Genomic DNA, 20,703 nt, shown 5'->3' on the forward strand with positions numbered 1-20,703 from the left:
GAGGCCAACAATCAAACACAAGAACTAATTTAATTAGAAAGAGGTAAGTAGGAGAAATGGAGTTCTTTATCTAGGAGGAACCTAGCTAATGTAATTTGAAACATGGTGCTCCATGTCTATGAAATCACAGACTCATAGGACTAAGAACTGGGGAGCCGGAGTGGCCCTCTCAGTTCTGCTAGACTCTTCTGAATCAGGCACCAAAGGATTAGTTGGCTCTTTTTTAAGCTATATTCAGCAAGTCTTAAATCAACTCTGATTTAAGATAAAAGTATATTTCCCAGGGTGAAATATACTTTCCCTGTTCCTGCAATCAATCTACACTTGAGAAAACCAAAATAATAGTAGGTCCACTTAGCTTAATGTTGTACCTTTCTTCTAAAGAGTCCAAAATATTTTCTTCCCATTTCTCTTTAAAACAAATGATGTCATTTCATATATGAGAAAAAGACATCACCACTCTTATTTTATAAGTCTAGAATGGAGGCCCAGGGAAAGGAAATAAAAGTCATGCTCTCCTTCCTTTCAGAGAATGAATGTTCGCACATATCAACTCGGCATGCACTTGAGTATTGTCCCTTGTGTATTCTTTGGTGCCCAACATTACTTGCCATGAGTTCACAGAGTATTCCATAGCTAAACTAATACCCTAATCCTTGCCTAATCCCCCTGGATCCTTTAGACCTAATTTTCTGTGCTACATTTTTACACCCCCTCCCCCTCCCCCCCCACACTCATCTAAATGGCCTTTGGGGTGTGTTCATACTGACCAGTTTCATTAGTGTTCTCATTTTGAACATTACAAATCCACATAATGACCACAAGGTTAGAAGTCCAGTCTGGGATCATGAAACAGAGCAAAGCTCACTGGCCCATACTGAGATCAAATGCATAAACTTAGTCTTATTAATGTCTTTATTAATAAAGCTAACCAGTTGCCCTACGACAGGAACCCAATAAAAAGTAGACTCAGTGCATCTTATATCTAATGAGCAGCTCTCAATTCTATCGAGTGGTAATATAACAATTGACATTGAAAATTACCACAGTTAATTACTATATTTTGTGAATCATTAATTTCAAGAGCTCAATCTTTAAACAAAATTATTTTATATTTTGTAACAAATGTATTGCTTATAATCCTATTTATTGATCTAGCTCAGACTGTATTTCCCTGATTTGAAGTATTTCGTTGTAAAGATATGGCGAATGAGGCATTTAGAGAAGTTAAAGTACTTGCTCAAAGTCACATGTTAATAAAGTGGTTAATGCCAATTGGAATCCATTTCAGTTTGTCTTAATTTAAAGTTGTTCATTTTAGCCAGCATACAATATACTTTGTAAGAAATTAGCGAATGTTAATGAATGATTACTAAGCATGAAGCACTGGCTAAGCGCTTTGTAATTTCATTATCTTATTTGAACTCTCAACAACCTCGTGAGGAAGTTATTAAAAGATTTTCCTCATTTTATAGATGAGAAAAACAGCAACTGGGAGTTGAGGATACAATTTAGTCTATTTTTATAAGTAAACCTTGCCTTATGTATAAGAGACTGGGGAGTTATGTACAGAGTTTAAGGATAGTATTTATGTCACTTGCTCATACAATCCTTGCCTTATATAAGCTGTTCCATCACTATAGCTTAATTCCTCTGAGCAAAAGCATCGTATCTTTAGCAATTGCAGCTAAAACATAAATAATTCTAGGGAAAAAACAACGCACTGTCTTAGGTCAGCTATCCAAAGCAGACACTCACACAGGGATTTATATGGAGGATACATCACACCTGAGGGGACAACGGGAGAGGGCGGAACAGGGGAGCACAGGACAGGAATTCTGGGAAACTCCAGCCTGACTCTACAGGAAAACCAAAATGTAAACTTTGCCTCCCAGCCACCCTGACCCACATGACAGCTGGGCTTTCCCAGTTCCGCACCTCTCAGTTGCTCACAGTGGACCACTCCAGAAGCATATACATTCCTAGATTCTGTTTTTTTTTTTAAATTTTTAACATTTGTTCTAATTAGTTATACATGACAGCAGAATGCATTTCAACTCAATGTACACAAATGAAGCACAACTTCTCATTCCTCTGGCTGTCCATGATGGAGAGTCACACCGTTCGGGCCATCATACATGTACCTAGAGTACTAATGTCCATCTTATTCCAACATCCTTCTCATGCCCACATCCTTTCCCCTCCCATCACTCCCCTCTGCCCAATCCATAGTTCCTCCCATTCTTCCCTTGGATCAGCAGCCACATATCAGAGAAAATATTTGGCTTTTGGATTTTGGGGATTGGCTAATTTTGCTTAGCATCATATTCTCTGACTCCATCCATTTACTTACAAATGCCATAATCTTGTGAACAAAAGAGGCTCCTGAAGTGACAGACTGTACTATTGAAAGAACCCCAAAGAGGAACAGGGGCCCAGGGGACTTAGGCAGAGCGTCAGTGTTATCTGCGTATGCATTAGCTTTTCCCTAGGAAAAAATACAAATAATCAGGGAAGAGGGTATGAGCTGAGAGGTTCTGTTGAAGACAGAAGAAATAGCCAACTGGGATCCACAGCCTGAGAAGAGCATGGGACATTGAAGAAATGGTCCTGAGGGCAGTGCCTAGTTCCTGCCTGGGAAAGGGCCAGGCCGGGAATAGAAGTGAGAGAAGGAAGAGCACAAAGTGAGAGGAAACCCAATGCAAATTTAACCTTCTTAATTTGACGTCTGTGAACTTCCTTTGGTGGAAACATTTTCAAAACATTCCTGTGATCTTCCAAAGAGATTACTATTCAAACCCATGCATCTCTTACAGCCACTATAACTCCTAATGTGGCCTTTTTCGAAAATATAAACTACAGTGTATTATGATTATGAGCAGAATTCTCACAATACGGAAAAACAAGAAGAAATTTCAAAAGTCGTTCCTTTCATTTCCTGCTGACTTATTTTATTTGTTTCTTGCCAAATCCGACTGCTCCTCATAGAAGCCAACATTTAGAGTTGGATTTTTTTTTTCCTCATCCTAAAATCTCCAAATTATGGAAATGGTATAGTCTACGTGATAGTAGAAAAAACACACTTTGTACCTGCTCTCAGAAACTCCATTACATGTGCACATTAATCATGTTTGGGATGATTTATTTCTACATTCATGCTGGCCAATTTTATTAGTGTTTGGTTTGGCTGACTGGAAGAAAATCTGCTTTCTATTTCACTTCTGTAAAAAGAAGAGTTAGATCTATGATGGCTTATATAAAGGCTATTCCTCAGCTTTATTCCTTAATCTCAGGCACTTCCGTATCGTCTTTATTCTATATCTTCTCTCAGCGATAGCCTCTACAAAATCTCTTAATCCAGGTCTGTTCAAGTTATATTTTCATTTTGTTTTCCAACTCCTACAGAATGACCAGTGCCATACAAAAGAAATGTTTCATGCTAACCATGTGGATCTTGTCACAATTATTTCCGACTTCGTTATTACTTAGTCCTCAGCACTGGCCTTCAATAATTTCCTACTCAGACTCCTTATCTGTGTTCCCTATGACCACTAAGTGCCCCCATAATCCCAGCCCTCAAAATTGCCTTATTTTGTTTGGCCACTGGCCACATAGGTGGCCATTTGTCACTCTCAAATAAAGCCACATTCCTTTGGCCCACAAAAGCAAATGTCCGCCATCTTTTTCATTGTTGTTCAACCCCTAGTGTTCACAAATCTTTTTTCCACTTCCTCTCCCCAAAATATTGCCTCAAACATTGCAAAATGTTCAACAACACATTTATTTGATTTTGTATTTCATATTTACTATTATCCCAGCCTCCCTGGGGGCAGAATTCACATTCAGTAATGACTAAATTTTTAGTACCAAATAAGAGTTCATCTGCCTGAACACTGACTAACTCTTCTTGGATGTACTGTAACCCTTGGCCATACTATTTTGATTTTCTTTTTCATATGAGGACTTATGGTAGAGTTTCAGAGATATTTTTCCCCACTTCCAAAGTTCAAACTTCCACCTTTTTTAGCCCTTCTGCCCAATAGCCTGTAACTTGATAAAATTCTATCTCTCTGCTCTATCTTTGTATCAATGCTTCAACTTTATAACAAATATTTGGCTGACTGGTTTGAATACCATTCATTTATACTCAGTCCCTCCGAGCCTTCCTTACTGTAAATCTACATGAATAATTAAAATGGGCTTAGTTTCAATTAACTCAAAATGTTAGAAGTTATAAATTCTGCTGGCCAAGTTACTGACTTTAAATAGTGCAGGCCATTTTAAAATATATAGATGAAGAGAGTAGGCAATACATTTTTTTTGGATATTTAGTCTATGCTGAAACAAAGGATGAGATTTGAAGCTGAACTATTTTATAGTCTCTACAAATAGTCTTAGAGCCAAAGTCAGAACTGTATATGAAGAGGTGGTGTTTCCAATGGCATATTGGATGTAAAACTTTTGTCCTTGTACTCTTCTTTATGCTCTACTTCATCTGACAAATAATTAGTGACAAGAACTATTACTCCATGGCTATGTAAGAAACGGGCCTTTGTAGAATGGGTAAGAGGGGAGGGCCCAATTACAGTGTACCATTTTGGATTATGGACTCTGAAATCAGACATAGGCTAAAGTTCTCATTCTCTGACAAAGGGCTCTGAGCCCAGGGCAAGTAACTTATCCTCTTTATGCTTCAGTTTTGACATAGGAGGGCAGCACTAGTACCCACTGCATAGAGTTTTGTGAATATTAAATGAGATAACTGGTATGTTATGTTTTGGACCTGGAATGTCCCCCAAACACTCATGTGTTATACGTTTGGTCCCCGGTGAACAATGTTCAGATGTGGGGTTTGGAGAAATGATTGGATCATAAGGGCTTTGACCTCATCAGTGGACCAGTCCATTGAGAGCTAAATGAAATACTGAGAGGTGGTGGAGGCTGTGGGAGATGGGACCTGATTAAAGGAAGTAAATCACTGTGGACATGTCCCAAAGGGCATTTCTTGTCTCTGGGGTCTCTCTCTCTCTCTCTCTCTCTCTCTCTCTCTTTCCTGGATGCCATAAAATGAGCAGCTTTCCTCCCCTGTGCCCTTCCATCATGTGGTCTCAAGCCCAAAGCCATAATGGAGCCAGCTGATCATGGACTGAGACCTCTAGAACCCTGAGCCCAAATAAACCTTTTCTCCTCTAATTTGTTCTAATCAGGTATTTTGGTCACGGTGACAAAAAGTTGAGTGACACAGGGTATAAACTGTATAGCTCCATTCTTAGAGAAATCAATGATTACTAAATGATTAATAAATGAATAAGTTAGCATAACCATTAATCTAGAAGCCATATAATATTTAAATCTCAATGAAGCTCTAAGCTATAAGTGAAAAATATTATGAGATAAAAGAACTTTGGAAACTATTAGTAGAAAAAAAACCCAGGCTAATAAATAACTTATTTATGCAAAATAGACAAAGCTTGATACCTACTGATTCCATGTTCTAAGATCTTCATTAGGTTGATGACCATAGACTTTATCATCCTAACTAGGACCTTCTGGATAGTGAAGAGACCACTATTAATAATTATTCCAGGACAAAAGCATAAACAAAGGCAATCACAGGCTGGACCAAGACCTAAGTCACCCTTTTGTTGCACACATGATATGTCGTGTTCTGAAATTAGAAGATTAAGAGAAAAGACAACCGTGTAGCTCTGGGATTTTTCTCTGCAGTATAAACATCAAAAGCTTGACTCTTGCTTAGAAACTAGTTGATACAAAAAAGAAAATTACCAAGATTCACCTAGAAATGGGAATGACATTCAAAAATAACAGAAAGGACTTGTGGAAAGCATGCAAATTTTAGTTTCAAAGTCCCAGGGCAAATTCTGGCTGCGCATTTAATCCTTCATGTGACCCAGAGCATCTGAACTTCCGTTTCCACCTGCAAAAAGAAAAGAGTACTGAAAATATTACCCAACCATCATGATAGATCAAAGACACATTATGTCTTATAAAACATAAACAATTTAGTCCCATGAATTGATCATTAAGGGGAATTTATTGAGGATTCTATTGTGATTCTTTTCCTCTGAGAAATGAAGAAGAAACTTGCTTATGAGAGGCAATAACTATAAGAATAATGAATGTGAAAACTCCACATTTCATCGATGATTGTTGAACTGATCCTGGAATCTAGTTATTATTAAATCTGCGCCGCCTTCCACAAAATGTTGCAATTAAGTCAAGAAATATTATGGTCTCACATTTTTTGAAGTGAGTCTTAGAAGTAATTAAATCAAAAAGAAATAAGTTGTCCTTTAAGATACCAGTTTTAAATTGTTTTCTTCTGAGTCTGGGAATAGATTAGGGAGAACTTGATGAAAATGTTTCCTATGCCACTAATTCTTCTAATTCCAAGGTTTTCCATCTTAATTATCTAAGGGGCTTTTAAACACTAATGATGTCCTGCCCAAACAAGTCCTAATCTCTGAGGCTCTGAAGCAGGGTCCTAGGTGTGGGTATTCTTTGAAAGTTGCTGAGGTAATTCTGATGGGTGATTAGAGTTGACACTATCACCAAATGAGAGTTACAACTGGAGTAAAGGCTTTCCTCTCTCTCTCCCCTAAAGCACCACTCTGTAACCCCAGCTCTGTGTATTCCTCCCTAACCCCGCAGATGCCAGAATACCCGCACCTTCAACCTACCTCTTTTAATTTTTCCTGATCAAATCCCCAAAAGAAGTAGATCTCTGATAAATCCATTCACACCAAAGGATGACTGTTAATAAGATTTAAAGTATTAATCCTAATGGCATTCACATTTTAACAATGAGCTAAACATTAATATAACTAAGGACTACGTCAAAGGTGGAAATAGAAATATCTGGGTGTCAGGAGGGGATTTCTGAGCATTTTCTGGACTTTTCTAGTATCTATAAACTCACACCGAGAAGGTCTTCCTGTGCTTAAACTTATAAAGTAAATAAATGTAAGTATCAAATCATGAATAAAAGGACTGCTACAACTCAGTTAAGCTACTATATATATATATATATATATATATATATATATATACATTTTATGTCAGACAGGTTTTTTTGTTTGTTTGTTTCTTACCTTCAATTGCATAATCCTGACAGAGAGTTAAGAACTGTTATTTCCTTTTTCTATATGAGAAATTGAAGCCCAGAGAGGTGAAGTTGTCCTTCGGATCCAGCGGTGAGATTATTACCTCCATCTATGGGACTTCAAACCTTTACTCTTTCCCCCAATCATCTTCCCCAAAGATGACCATTGCATTTGATAAGTGATCAAGGCTGTGATTAAGTGAATCCAGAACAAAAAAGGAAAAATCCTATTGGGAAGGTTGATAAATCCTGTAGAAACATGGAGATGTTTTTGCTTATTTTTTGTTTTCTGCATTTTAAACCCCACCATTGTGGGGAAATGCAAAGCAGGAGCAATCCAAGGATGATTATGATGTTTATTCAATCTCCACTGTTTCCATTACCACTTCAGGAATGATGGGAAGCTTAGTAAAGTCCCATCAACTTCCCTTGGCAGGACAATCTTGGTGACAGTGTAAGCACTTCATTCAGAATAATCTTGTGAGGGAAGAAGCAAGAACTGCATTATCTCAGGAATGAGAGAGGAAATTAGTGATTTGTATATCATATATCTAAACCAAAGTGTTAAAGAACATCTAGGTACATTTGATATTGTATTGGCTTGATACTTTAGGTAAGATATCATCCATTCACCCAGGTAATAGTTTGATGCCAAACAAGTCAGCAAGAATCTTGGCATATTGATCACTTTTAAGAATAACTCACTGAGTGGAAAATGAGTGGAAATTTCTTATAAGATGATAAACTGTGTTCTTAGTTTTTAAGGCTGATTTAAAATTTTGAATTTAGGTGTTTGATATCGAATTTCTTATTTGTTGTTAAGAATCAAACTTTAAAGTTACATGTGAAATGATATGAGCCCAATTATGTATTACATTAAGTGCTAAGGTTAATGTGCACACATAAGCAGAGTGATTGCTAGACAGAATTATTTAGAAAGAAGGGAAGGAAAAACCAACAGAAAATAAGAGGAATGGAAAAAAACATAACACACTACCTGTTGAACAAGGAATAAGTTCCTCCAAGTGTACTTTTCTTTCATGCCAGAAAGATCGAAGTGTCAAAGGGTGGAAATAACTTTGGTCCTGTTTCCAGTAAGGAATCAGGAGGTTGGGCTGCTTAGAGGGAATACCTTAAGGTGTGGTTGGCTTTTCTTGTACAAAGAGGTAGAGAAAAAGTGGTAGAGAATGACAACATCCAAGCAGCTAACATGAGTAGACGGAAACAGAGGGTGTGGCAGACTCAGAGTGTTGAAATAAGCCGGAAGAACAATTTCAAACTGCACAAAGACATAGCAAGGCTGACGTCATGCCGATTCACAATGAGACGAAGGCACTGAACGTTGCATCTGTGGCTGAAACTAGAATAGGAAACTCTAGAATGAGCGATGACAGAAATCTCAGTGATATATCACAAAGCTGATGGCCTTAGGAAGAACCAGATGAGAAGCAGACATCAGGGAGGCCACTGGAATGAACCTGTGGCAGGGGGCCAGCGGCAAACATGCATAGTTTTAGTGACATTTGAACCTTCAGTGACCACACACCATCTTTATGTGAGGGCAGAGCTTATGCCCAATGCCCTTAAAAGTCGAGAAGTCCTTTGTCCCCCTACCCCCCCCCCAAAAAAAAACTCAAAACCTTACCCAATAGGCAAACAATGCTGAGAGTTCACTTCCTCCAGCTCTAGAGTTGGGCTTCTCACTCAGGATGACCTGTCTACCGCCAGCCACTGAAGTCAGGAAGTAGTTTATTTTCGCTGAAACTGAAGGGGGAAGTTAAAGAGAAAAACAGCTGCAACTTGATCAATCCAGGAAAAGCAGGTATGAATAAAGACAGCAAAGTTAAAGGGAAAGCCAGCTCAGATGCTCTGAAAAAGTTTGCCCACCAGGAAGAGATGAGGGTGACAGTGTTATTCATTCATGTTCAGTAGGAAAGGCGAGGCTTTGTGGCGGAGGTCAAGGTTAGCTCTAGGAGTCCTTGGGGGTGTGAGGAAGGGAGACTGCTTGAAAAATCAAAGGAAAACCCATTGAATCCCTGGATCCTTGCAAAAGGAGTGAGTGAGTAAGGAGGAAGGTGAGGACAGGCCAGAGAGAAGGGAGAAGGAGGGAAAAGAGAGAATTTTGGAGATGGAAGGCAGTGAGTGGGGACAAAGGAGAAAAGCTGCTTGTTTCAAATCAATATTTCTCACAGAGGATGTCGAGTTTCTCCAGGGATATTCCCAGGGGAGTCACAGGCCTAGAGCTATGACACTGCTAGCATCTGCTAGGCAAGAGTGTCTCTGGATTCCCACGAACCTCGTCCTCTGCATCTTTTCTCTCCCAGCCCCTATGGTGTGGTCTGCACACTCTGCGTTCCCTCCCCTGAAAACCTCCTGCTTTTATCTCTGCCTCCGGAGGGGCCACGGAAAGGAAAAATGTCACCTGCTTTTCCTCCCAGCAGCTGAATTATTCTTCCGTCCTTTTATTTTGATAGCAAAGTGGTTCAAGTTATGTTCCAGGGCTGTGGAAATCCTCAAAGGGATTACAGAATGAAAAAGTTTTGAAAATCATGCTCTAAATAGAATCGGAGACGAAAACCTGTCACAATGAAAAATTAAACTGAACTGCCTCAGATAAAGCGAAGGAGCAACCAACGCTTGGCAAGCCAGGAGAGGAATGCATCTCATGCAGGACTGGTAAGGAGGCAGTTTCCTGCCAGTGTCAAAGCCTCTTCCCACCTGGCATGTGCTGAGGAAACACGATGAAAACAATCCAAGTGTAACATGCAAACTCTAAAAAGAGAAGTATGGGTTTACTCCTAAATTTGAAATGTACTGTCAGTAACTGAATTTATCACATAAATTTATTTATCACATAAATTCAGTGGACTAAGGAGTCAGACCCTCTCCTTATATGAGTCTTTGAAGTTGGCGACCTTCCAATAATCAATGTAGTCTAACGAACCCAGGACAAAACCACCATCACTCATGTTATGTGATCTTGAGAAACTCATTAGTCATTCTTTCTAAGCATTGGTTAATTTGTTAAGTGGATTTCATCACACAGATGTGGTAAAGATTACGATTTTTAAAATCATTATTATTTTGTGTACTAAGTCGTATAATCAGTATTTAAATGCAATATCTCATTCATCTTCCAACTATCTTCTAGTAGGATGAATGGCTGGGTAGATGGATGGATGAATGAATGGATGATTAAGATGAATGAATAAAAGTAATTATCAATCCTTACTTTAGGGATGAGGAACTGAGATTTAGACTAAATAATTTATGTAAGGTCTCATGATTATTGGAGTATTCTCCTTTTACCTTATTATACTATTTTCTGTAGCCTACTCTGCCAGTCTCTACTTATTCTACCTCTTCCTCAGTCCTTAAAGTCCTACCAGGTAACTCCCATCCCTCACCCAATCACTCAGAGTTCTCAGATTCTTTTCTTTTTCTTCCCCAAATCTATTCTCATGCACAGACATAAAAACCCTTCTATTCAACTCAGCAAACAAATAATGTCCAAAAGTGATGTACTGAGCACTAGCTTAGATGCTAGAAAGGCAGGATAAAATATGGTTCCTTACCCTAAAATTATTCACAAGTAATAACATTGGGCCTAAAGCCTTGAGTTGCAGCCCACATCACCAACTCCACACTGCCCTGACCTCCGACCCCCAGTCTGCTCCTCCATTCTCACTCCCTCTGAAACCTTGCAAAGAAAATTTGCTTTGTTTGAAATGAGTCACCATGATTCAATCTGAAGTGAAGAGATACTGGTGTTCCAGCATTGGTGGACAGGTCTATGAGAATATTTATTTAGTGCTTTTGAAACTATACTCCTTAGTTGGGCTCTTGATCTGCCTGATCAGGATCAAGTGATTTAAAAAGCCAAATGACAATTGGCTTGTCATGAACAAATGTGCCAAAGTACTTAGAGGCATACAGGTTTCAAATGAGGGCTAGACTTACACTAGGAAATGCTCCTTTCAAGTGGAAATATAGCTGCCTGGGGCAGAGGACTTGGGGTTCAGAAAGCCTGGTGTTTCCACATTAGCTCTGCCTCTCACTGAGAGTAGAACTGTGGGCAAATTGATTAACCTCTGAGCATCATTTCCCCTTGATTTGTAAAATGAGCACCATACTACCTGTGTCTCATGGTTGCTCCAGCAACTCAATAAGATAATTATGTAAAGCACTTAGACACATAAGTGGTCCATGAATGGTAGCTGTTATCACTATTATTTTCTAAGGGGAAATCAACTAATCAAACTTGTGAAAAGAACCTCAAGATTACCCTGTTCCTTTTGTCTTTCAATTCAAAGACCTTCTACACAGAGGCTTTCTCTGAGTTTTCACACCACAGTTTTTTAAAACCCATGATGGACAACTAACCTCTGCATTCTGACATTGCCAGAATGTTTTTTTTCTGCTTAGTGGACTTTAATTATTACTGAATTACATTAGGATTCCCATGTAATTACTTATTAGAGCTGCACAGTGCCAAAATGAGTCACCATGATTCAATCTGCTAGAATGGCTACCAAGGAAACTGTGCATGAGTTTCCATCTTGTGAAGTATTTGGTCACATGAAACCAACTTCACTGAGTAACATGAGCTACATCCCCCTCAACATTATAAACAATGGATAAGTAGTTTAACACACCAAATAGAAACCTAAGAGTCAATATGCATTTAGGGTCTATTGTGGACTTTTTCAGTCATCTATGAATTAAATTAAAGGTATTATATTTGAATATATATTTAAATATTCACACATAGAGATGTATCTTTTGATTTTAGGGAATCCATAGGGAAAAAAAGAATAACTAAAGCTCATTCAGATAATGTATGATTATATAGTATTAAACAGATATTTCAAGTTATATTTGATTGAAATGTTATCTTGGAATCTATACAGCATACATAAAGTACCAAATCTATCATATATTTCCAAAATAAATCCTAAAATAATTAACAAAATCTCTTCCCATGATTGAATTGTTTCTTGGAAAATAATTTGAAAACTCTATCAGTACCTATTCTACAGGTCTGTTTTAAAGTAAGCATGTAAATTAATACGACATCGATGATTCCAGATCTTGGGATTCAAAAATAAGAGTAGCAAAAATAAAATAGCATGATTTTATATATTGCTTAATTCCATAAATATGTCAAAATCGTCTTCAAGTTTCAGTTGTCTTCAAGTTTCAGCTGGGTTTGTACTGATATGGCATCACAGAATATTCCTGTAGGAACCCCTGAATTTGGATCCCCTCTGGTCTCTGCAACACAATGTCGAGGCACCACCTGAGTGAAAGGAGGAAGATGTGTGTCAAAAGGCAGAACAGGAGGCACTGGAAGGTACTGAGAACAAACTCCCTGGGGTCAAAAGCAGGTAGAACCATCCTACAATTCCATTCAATCTGAAAAATATATGACTTCCATGAACTGTATTTGAAGCCTTTTTATGAAGTGGGTCAAGATCAGGCACACCAGTAAATGATTTGGTTTTGCTTTTTTTATGTGTTTTCCAGGTACCTCCCCTCAGAATGTATAGGATTGCATAAATATACAATTTTTTAAAAAATCTACATATCTATGACTTCAGCTGGCTCTCACTGTTATGTACTGTATTTTCTTTCTCTTTTTAAATCTTAAGTACATGTTGACATATCTGAAGGCACTAAATTTGTTTTGTGTAATCAAAGAATGTTATTGCTTGAAATCTCATTAATAAAATTTTTATAATGCCATGATTTTATATGATTTATGAATGAGAAAGGTATCGTTTCCATTTGTTTCAAAGGTGACAGAGCCGAGGTTAAGATTTAGCTGTCAAGTGAATAGAGGGAAGAGAAAGGTCTGGAAGCCCTTCCTTTAACCCCTCCCACTCTGTCATTAACATAGGGGGAACCTTCAATCACCCTTAGCTCTTTTCCTCCTCTCTCACTTGTGAATTACATGTGTTTCTATTTTTACTTTTCCTGCATTTTCTTCATCCCCACTAAATGCCAAAGTGGAATACAAAAGGGAAATTTGCTAATAGTTTGGGGGCTGAACTGATGCTCAGTTTGAGTGGATATATTGGGCTATAGGCATTCTCAGTCAGTTCGTCTTTCCATTCTTCATTTCTTTCCTTTCACGCTGCTGAAACCACCCCTTTGAGGAAACCCTAGGTCTCTGGAGAAGGAGCTTAGGTTTTCATATCAGTGACACCAACCCCAGAGTCTCAGAGCCCCAACTTACCTTCTTTCCTCATCTTTTAATGAAGTTACCATATTTATTTCATAGCACATTTACAAGCAATAAATATTGTTAACTATTTAGAAGCAAAAACAGCCCTCTGATAAGGACATAGTCAGTGATGCCTTTGTTAAATGGTCCATAACTGTTATCCCCATGGGCACCTTGACCCACCATGGAACTCTGTTTATTGACACTGATTTTAATGCTGCTTTTGTCTTAATATTATCTTTTTGACTGCTTCATTACATTACTACATAAAATCAGACACCAAAAAAAAAATGTGAGAATGCATTTTTTTAAACTAGAACAAGTAATCTACAAAATGTTTGATAAAAAATGTAAAATTTATGTCATGCTTGTGATAAATCTGGGAGGCCTCCACTCCCTGATAAGAATATATTGCTCATGCTTCTTTAATTTCATCCTTCTATTCAATATTCAAACTCCAATTTTCACATAGGCAGGGGTTTTGAACAACTCCCCCTTCCTCAAAATGTAGTGTAATCTTTTCTTCGTATTGTCACATCATTAGATTGTAATGGGGTGAAGAGGGAAACAGGGTCATGTGTGAGTCTTTAAATCTGTTCCAAATATGTAGTTGAAAGCAGTTTTTCAAAATTAGTATGAAGAGGGGCTTGCAAAATATTTTCTGAACTTCTTGAGAGAAGTTAAATTTGGGGTGAAATTTGAGTTTTTTTGTATGCCACTTGTATTTTCTATCTGAATTCACCAAAGCGTTCTAATTTAGGGTTCTAGTTTGCAGCTGAACCAAGACCTCTACTCTGGCCAAGTAGACTGGTTGGATTAGGTAAACTGAAGTCCCATCTAGATAAAGTTGCCCTGAGGGACATGAAAAGCCACTAAGAAGAAGTCAGGTAAGCTGTGAATGGAATCTTCTGTGTGGAATAAATTAACTACAAAAAGCCCCAGGTGGCTTTTCCTATCTTCCAAGAAGTAACAACGTTTCATTGTTATTGAATAAACTTGTGGGATTATTTTAAATGACAGAATCAACTTTACATATACACTATATAATTCATTCCATCCTAGCAGGAAATGGCCTTCAGTGTTCTCTGGGGGAACCCTGAAAACATCTGGATAATCTTAAAATCTTTTAACATAAAAAAATTGTAATTACCCCCAAATTTACTAATGTCCCACATTAATTTCCCCGTGTGTGTGTCTGTCTGTGTGTGTGTGTGTGTGTGTGTGTGACAGAGAGAGACAGACAGACAGACAGACACCAGGACTTTATTCCTTTGTCAATGAAAATTTTAAAATTGCTTAACAAGAAATTCATTTTGCCACATATCCACAAGCTACAGCTCTCAGTGTGGTCCATGGAAATTCAAAGAAGGTTTATTTTTGCCATTTTTCTTTAAGGTGGTCAGATTTCCTGATTTTAGAGATGCTCATTTTTTATAAATTTTCTAATATAGTTTCTTTTCGTTTTGAATGTTGAGCTGAAATGCTTTCATAATGCAGTGAGCAGTGCTACATGATTATTTAGGTCCACCTCTACATTGTCATTCATCACTACTGGATAGAAGAATTTGGACACACAACACACTAATGTGACATGGGTACAAAAGCATATCTCAGAGGTCTGGGATCTCTGAGTGAATGCTATGCTCAGTGTAGTGCTAACTCTGGAGAATTCCCAGTAACTTACACGTGATGTGAATCCTGTCTTGACCTTTTATTCCACATACAGGTTTACCTCTCCAAAAGCAATATGGGTTCTTTCTTCTCTTTTGTAGTAGAATAGTAGAAGACTTCTACTCTTCTTCTTTTATGTGTTACTGCTTGTTGGTTCTTTATTCCATTGCTGGACTCATTCTATTTATAATTGTTCAATCTAAAAAATGTTAATCTCAAAAATTTATCTTTCTTCTCTTCCTCCCTTGCTGTGTCTCAGCAATTTTTGTGTATTTATTCTTTTTGTTTACAGTACACCTAGAGCAGTATTATTTTCCTGTGTGGCCCATATTTGAATTCCTTTATTTTCTTAAGTTGATTTACTGTTCTTTGCTGAATTCTGAGGCCCATAATAAAGAGGAAAGCTTGAGTATCCTGGATGGTGGCTGAGTCACCAAGTTTCATTTGTTACACTTTTTTTTTTTAACTTGGGCAAGTCTAAAGATTACTAGCCTTTTTGGACTTCAGATTTTGGACCTGGAATAATTGAAATGTTCTGTCAATGGATTTCAGTATGGGCAATTAGTTATTCCTTCTAAAAATTTTTGAAAGTGTGAACTGTGTTCATAATACAATTAAAATAATAAATATTTAATGATGCCTACTGTATTTAGTGTGCTGTGGGTACAAAGATGACTTGGGGTTCTTTATCTCAAGGACTTTATTGAGAGATATGTCCATAGAAAAGGGTAGTTAGTAGACCATGGTAAAGGCCTTCTATTTCAAGCATATTTCTTAGCATAGCTACATTTTATTAACAAACTATATTGAAATGGTGGTAAATCAGGGAAGAGAAAATAAGTTTTCAACATAATCTGGTCTTTCTGGAACTACAAAGAATTGTTCAAACAACTTTAAACAAATGTAAAAAGTTAATGCCAGTCATCAAATCTATATTTTTGAGGAATAAAAATGTCAGATCTATATTTTTGAATTTTTTTTCTTTCTTGTAAGTATGCACTTTGTTTCATTTTAATTCATATTTTAATCCTGTTTTAAGTGGAGGAAAGGCAAAAAAAAAAAAAGAATTGACATTTTTTAGACATCTAGCCTGTACCCAACATGATACCTAGTGCTTCAATGCTATTATTTCAAAAAACACTCTCAACAATTCTCCCAGGCAGGTATTGTTATCCCTAATTTAAGGATATGGGACATAAAACTGATAGATCAGGTGATCTGTCCAAAGTCACTCAACAAGAAAAGGTTAGTCAATGCCGCAGTCTGGCTGGGCACAATTCAGGAACCACTTGTCAAAAGAAACTAACTTTATTTTTAGAACCACACACGCCAAACAAAACAGCTCCTCAGGAAAAACCCTCAGAGCCCAACTGCCAACACGGGCTTCCCACAAGCCTCTCCCCTTCCCCCACTCCTCCTGCTCTTGAGGCCGATTATCTGGGACGTGTGGGCGGAGCCAAAAAAGTCCCCCAATGAGCAGCGCTGTGGTCTGAATGGGCAGGGAAACAGCCCAATGAGCATCAACGCAGAGGAGCCAATCAGCTAGAAGTTGCTGGGGCCGCTGTGAGCCAATCATAAGATGGCAGTCTGAAAGTTTGCTGGGGCCCCTTTGGCTGTGGCTCTCAACAAGTCAACATGCACACCCGAGTTTATTCACTGCAAAACCCATGTCGGCTCTTCTTTAGCACATTTCTAACTCAAAAGAGACCACAGAATTGGGGCTCCAATAGCTGCTTAAAGATATACAGAACTCTGGAGGCCTAGGAGCCTGCCTGCCACACCTACTGATGAGGAAAACAAGGGCTGGAGAAGTTCAGTGACCTGCCAGATTTCTTTCTGTTAGCTGACACCAGGAGTTGGAACAGACGCCATTTTTCCTCTATGAGAAGTCCATCGTGCTCTGGAACGTTCTGTGTAAAACTGAAACAATGAGCTTTCATGCTGCCAGAAGTTCTTAAGCAGAATCATGGTGACTAATAATACTATAGAAAAACTTTTTTAATGGGTGGAAATTTGGATTTGAGAAAGAAAGATACTTTTCCATTATCTTCTCTTCAAGTCTAAAAATAAATGACTGAATCATTTTTCTTTTCTTTCCTCAAGGTTTTTACTTTGGGTCACTTTTCTCATCTGCTACATTCTAGTTTTCTCAGAGTTCATTGTCTCTCACCTAAAAGTAGAACCCAGGGGCAGGAGCAAGGAGGAATCTACTCAGAAAGATGAGGCTTGTTCTCTCTATTGTATTTTCTCTCTCTCTCTCTCTGTTTTCTTCCTCCCATGCCCCCAACCCTGCCCACTTCTCTTCTAGTTCTCATCTTTCTTCCTCTTCTTGACCTCTCTCTTCTTCTCATTTTGGGCATCTTCTCTTTCTGAACTCTGCTTTCCTCATCCAAGTATAGACACTCACACTTAAACTATCTGGTGTCTTTAGACAATCTCTGGTTAACTTAATTAAAATAACCATAAAGCTCTTTAAGCATGGGGTTGATATGCCACACACTGAGTTTCCCATACATTTTCTCAGTGTTCAATTACATGGAGTCTTTAGTCTTAGCCAGTTGGTTTCTGAGCTATTTCCTTTCAAACAAATATCCTTGTAAGCCTTCCATACAGAAATAGTGTAAGAAAACATTTTACCCCTGATATTTCTTAATTTTTTTCTTTAATATAAATTAAATTGATAATGTTAGATTTTTAACTAAAGGCTCTATTTCAATCTTGTCTCTTAAGTTGCAAATTGAGATCAAATTAAATCTATGATTCCAGGGCCATTACATTAATTTTTGTAATTGGATTCCAGCATTATGAATAGAAAAACAGGTAGGTATAAAATATGTTCTCATTTTTTATTTTTAAAAATCAATAAATAACTGGCAATTAATATGAATAAAGAGAAGAACCATTTTTACTTGATAAGTTTTATTCTTTTTTTAATTTATCAAGAATTCCTGACCACTGTGACTCATTCAAGCCTTATGTAAGTGTGTTAAATAAAAGTGAAATTCCCTGTCCTTCTGTGCCCTTACTTCTCATTGTTCACGGTTACCACTAATAATCTCTAAACTTGTAGATCTTTCTGGTTTTGCAAATACACATGCTTGTCTACCTAATAGGATCATACTCTACCAGATATTCTGTAATTTGCTTCTTCCTACCCAATAATATGGTCTGAAAAAAAAAATGCATGTTACTACCTACAGATTTGCCTCATTCATTTTAGTGTCTACTAAGTATTCCATCTTATGGATGTGACATAATTTATTTAATGGTTCTCTGGTTGATAAACAGTTTGCTTTCAATTTTTCACCATTAAAAATAGGGCTGCAAGAAACATCCTTGTACATATATAATCATGACAAGCTTGTTTTTACCATTTACCCAAAAAATCAGACAAACCAGCAATCCGAGACAGGAAAAATATTTCAATATGTGTTTCCAAAGTTAAGCTGTGGGGCTCACAGTTGGGCAGGTCTCACAGAGGAACCAAACACAGCATGACTTTGAATACAGTGAGCTACAGAGGACTTCAAGGCCCTGAGGATCCATGATCTTAATATATTCTCAACAAGGAGAGAGCCGGTTTAGATACAGGCTAGGATCCACAGGTCATGTTTACAAAGGGAGGGATAAGTGGGAGGGGAAATGAATGCCTCAAAGGGTAGTGCCTGAAATATCAGACACACCAAAGGGCATCTGAGGTTAAATTCAGAAAAAATAAATAAATAAAGAGCTTCTAACCCTTGTAGGAATCAAAGGTCAAAGCTCAGGAAATGTTGAGTAGATTTGCTGGTTCTTTATGGTTACACACCCTTTAAATTGCCCTAGCCACCCCTTGTCATAAGTGTTAAACTTCTGCAGCAGAGCCTAGCAGCGAGTGACATGCAGACGTAGCCCAGGTACACTGTCACAGCTTGATCACTGGAAGAATACTTTGAGAACAGTGTTTCTGCCATTTGTAGAAAACATCCCCTCGAACTTGAATGTACTTCACTCTATCTCTTTTACAATCAAGAGAGTTTAGCTACAATTTTTGAGCAATTACAATGTGGCTAGCACTATCCTAAGTGCCTCTGAGGCATTATGAAATGTCACCTCTACAGTAGTGCTATGAAATCAATGCTATTATTACCCACAGTTGGAAGGCTCAAAGAGGTCACACGTCTAATGAGTGGCAGAACCAGGGCTCAAAATCCAGGCAGGCTTTAGATATACTCTTGCATCTAATCACTATAGAATGTCATTTATTCTTTCTTTTTCTAAATGTTCAAAGAAGGAGTATGCTGATTGGCTGATTGTACTGATGGAACCATATTAACCCATGATAATGAGAGTAGAATTGCTCAACTTCCAGAGGATTTTATTTGTCAGTGAATGTAATCGTCAGATTGTCAAAAGCAGAATATTGGTGAAGAAGTCCTAAAGGTCAAAATAAGGGAAAAGCATTAGCCTTTTGAACTATGTTTGAGATCTTTCCAAAAGTTCTAAAGGAATGCCAGATAAGGCCATTGAATCGTATTTGAAGGCTTTCAGCAATAATGGAGAATAAAATAAATATATGATAATATGAAATAGATGTACAGATTTCAGGTTCAAAGAAAGAAGAAGGTGGATTTTGTAAAACTTATATCTAAGAGTATTTAAGAAGCATGAACAAGACACTAAGATTGATTATTGAAAGGATATTTTATTTTCATATAAGACCCAAACTTCTAGACAGAACTATAGATTTTAAAAGGTAAAATCTTTTTTTTCCATTCATACTTTCTTTGATGGACTAATCTATTTGAGCATTCCAAAGTCTCTGATTATCATTTTTGCAGAAAAAATATTTAGCAGAAGCTTTCATGACAGAGAGGATGAGAGAAACATAAGGTCAGTTATCTTCAGTTTGGTGAAGGACTAGCCCATCCATTCAAACCCAAGACTGTTGGTTAATTATCCAAACGTGTCCCAATTAAGAGTCTCTAATAGCAAGTAACAAACACACGGATGCACAGAATCCAGATTTAAACTGTTTCAAATGATGTCCAGGACTGAATCTACAAAGATAAAATTTAATGTGAATAAATAAAAATAACACTGGAGACAGTTCATTTCCCCAAGTAACTTTGGATAATATTGCCTAATGGCATGATTGAGCATTCCTAATAATATCTAAGACATGAGGCAAGCCAAATCAAGTTCTACCAAGAAATTTAATTAAATAGCAAACACTACATTAGGCAGGTATAAAGCATTAAGTACATAGAATACATAAAGGCACAAACCAGTCGGGCAATCTCAAACCGCATGATTCACTTACTTACTACATCCGAAGTTGTTTCACTTCTGTTTTAGACTGGAAAAAAGATTTTATTACTTTGCAGTTATACTTGCTTCTTTATTAACTCACTTTACTCACAACCTACTGTAAATGCTACCTTCTGCTCCCATGCAAAGTCCTTAAACATGACATGTATAGCCCGCCATATGTATTGTCAAACTAACAGCTACTAGAGCCCTTTCATGCTGCCAGGCTCCCAATTAGTTCTGGAGTCTACCCTTCATCATTCAACTCAAGTAAACACTGATGGGACACAGTTAATCTTAGGTGTCTTCCTTATCTTAAGTTCAATTTGAGAGAAATGCATGCAATCTAGTTTGGCCAGTAAGATATTTGTACATTTGTACAGTTATTAATTGT

General features: G+C 37.6%; 1 long non-coding RNA gene across 1 annotated transcript; it reads right to left on the minus strand.

Moving 5' to 3' along the window:
* Nucleotides 1-3,715: 3,715 nt before the first annotated feature.
* LOC131424712 (uncharacterized) lies at nucleotides 3,716-9,424 on the minus strand. The gene is made up of 3 exons (XR_009228173.1): nucleotides 8,769-9,424; nucleotides 6,702-6,774; nucleotides 3,716-5,938 (listed from the first exon to the last, which is right to left on the minus strand). It is a non-coding gene; the product is annotated as an uncharacterized LOC131424712 (long non-coding RNA).
* Between the last annotated feature and the right edge of the window lie 11,279 nt (nucleotides 9,425-20,703).

This window comes from Marmota monax, unplaced genomic scaffold, assembly GCF_021218885.2.
Source record: "Marmota monax isolate L192 unplaced genomic scaffold, Marmota_monax_Labrador192_F-V1.1 WCK01_AAM20220418_F8-fsc00002, whole genome shotgun sequence".
In the NCBI taxonomy this organism is placed as follows: Eukaryota; Metazoa; Chordata; class Mammalia; order Rodentia; family Sciuridae; genus Marmota; species Marmota monax.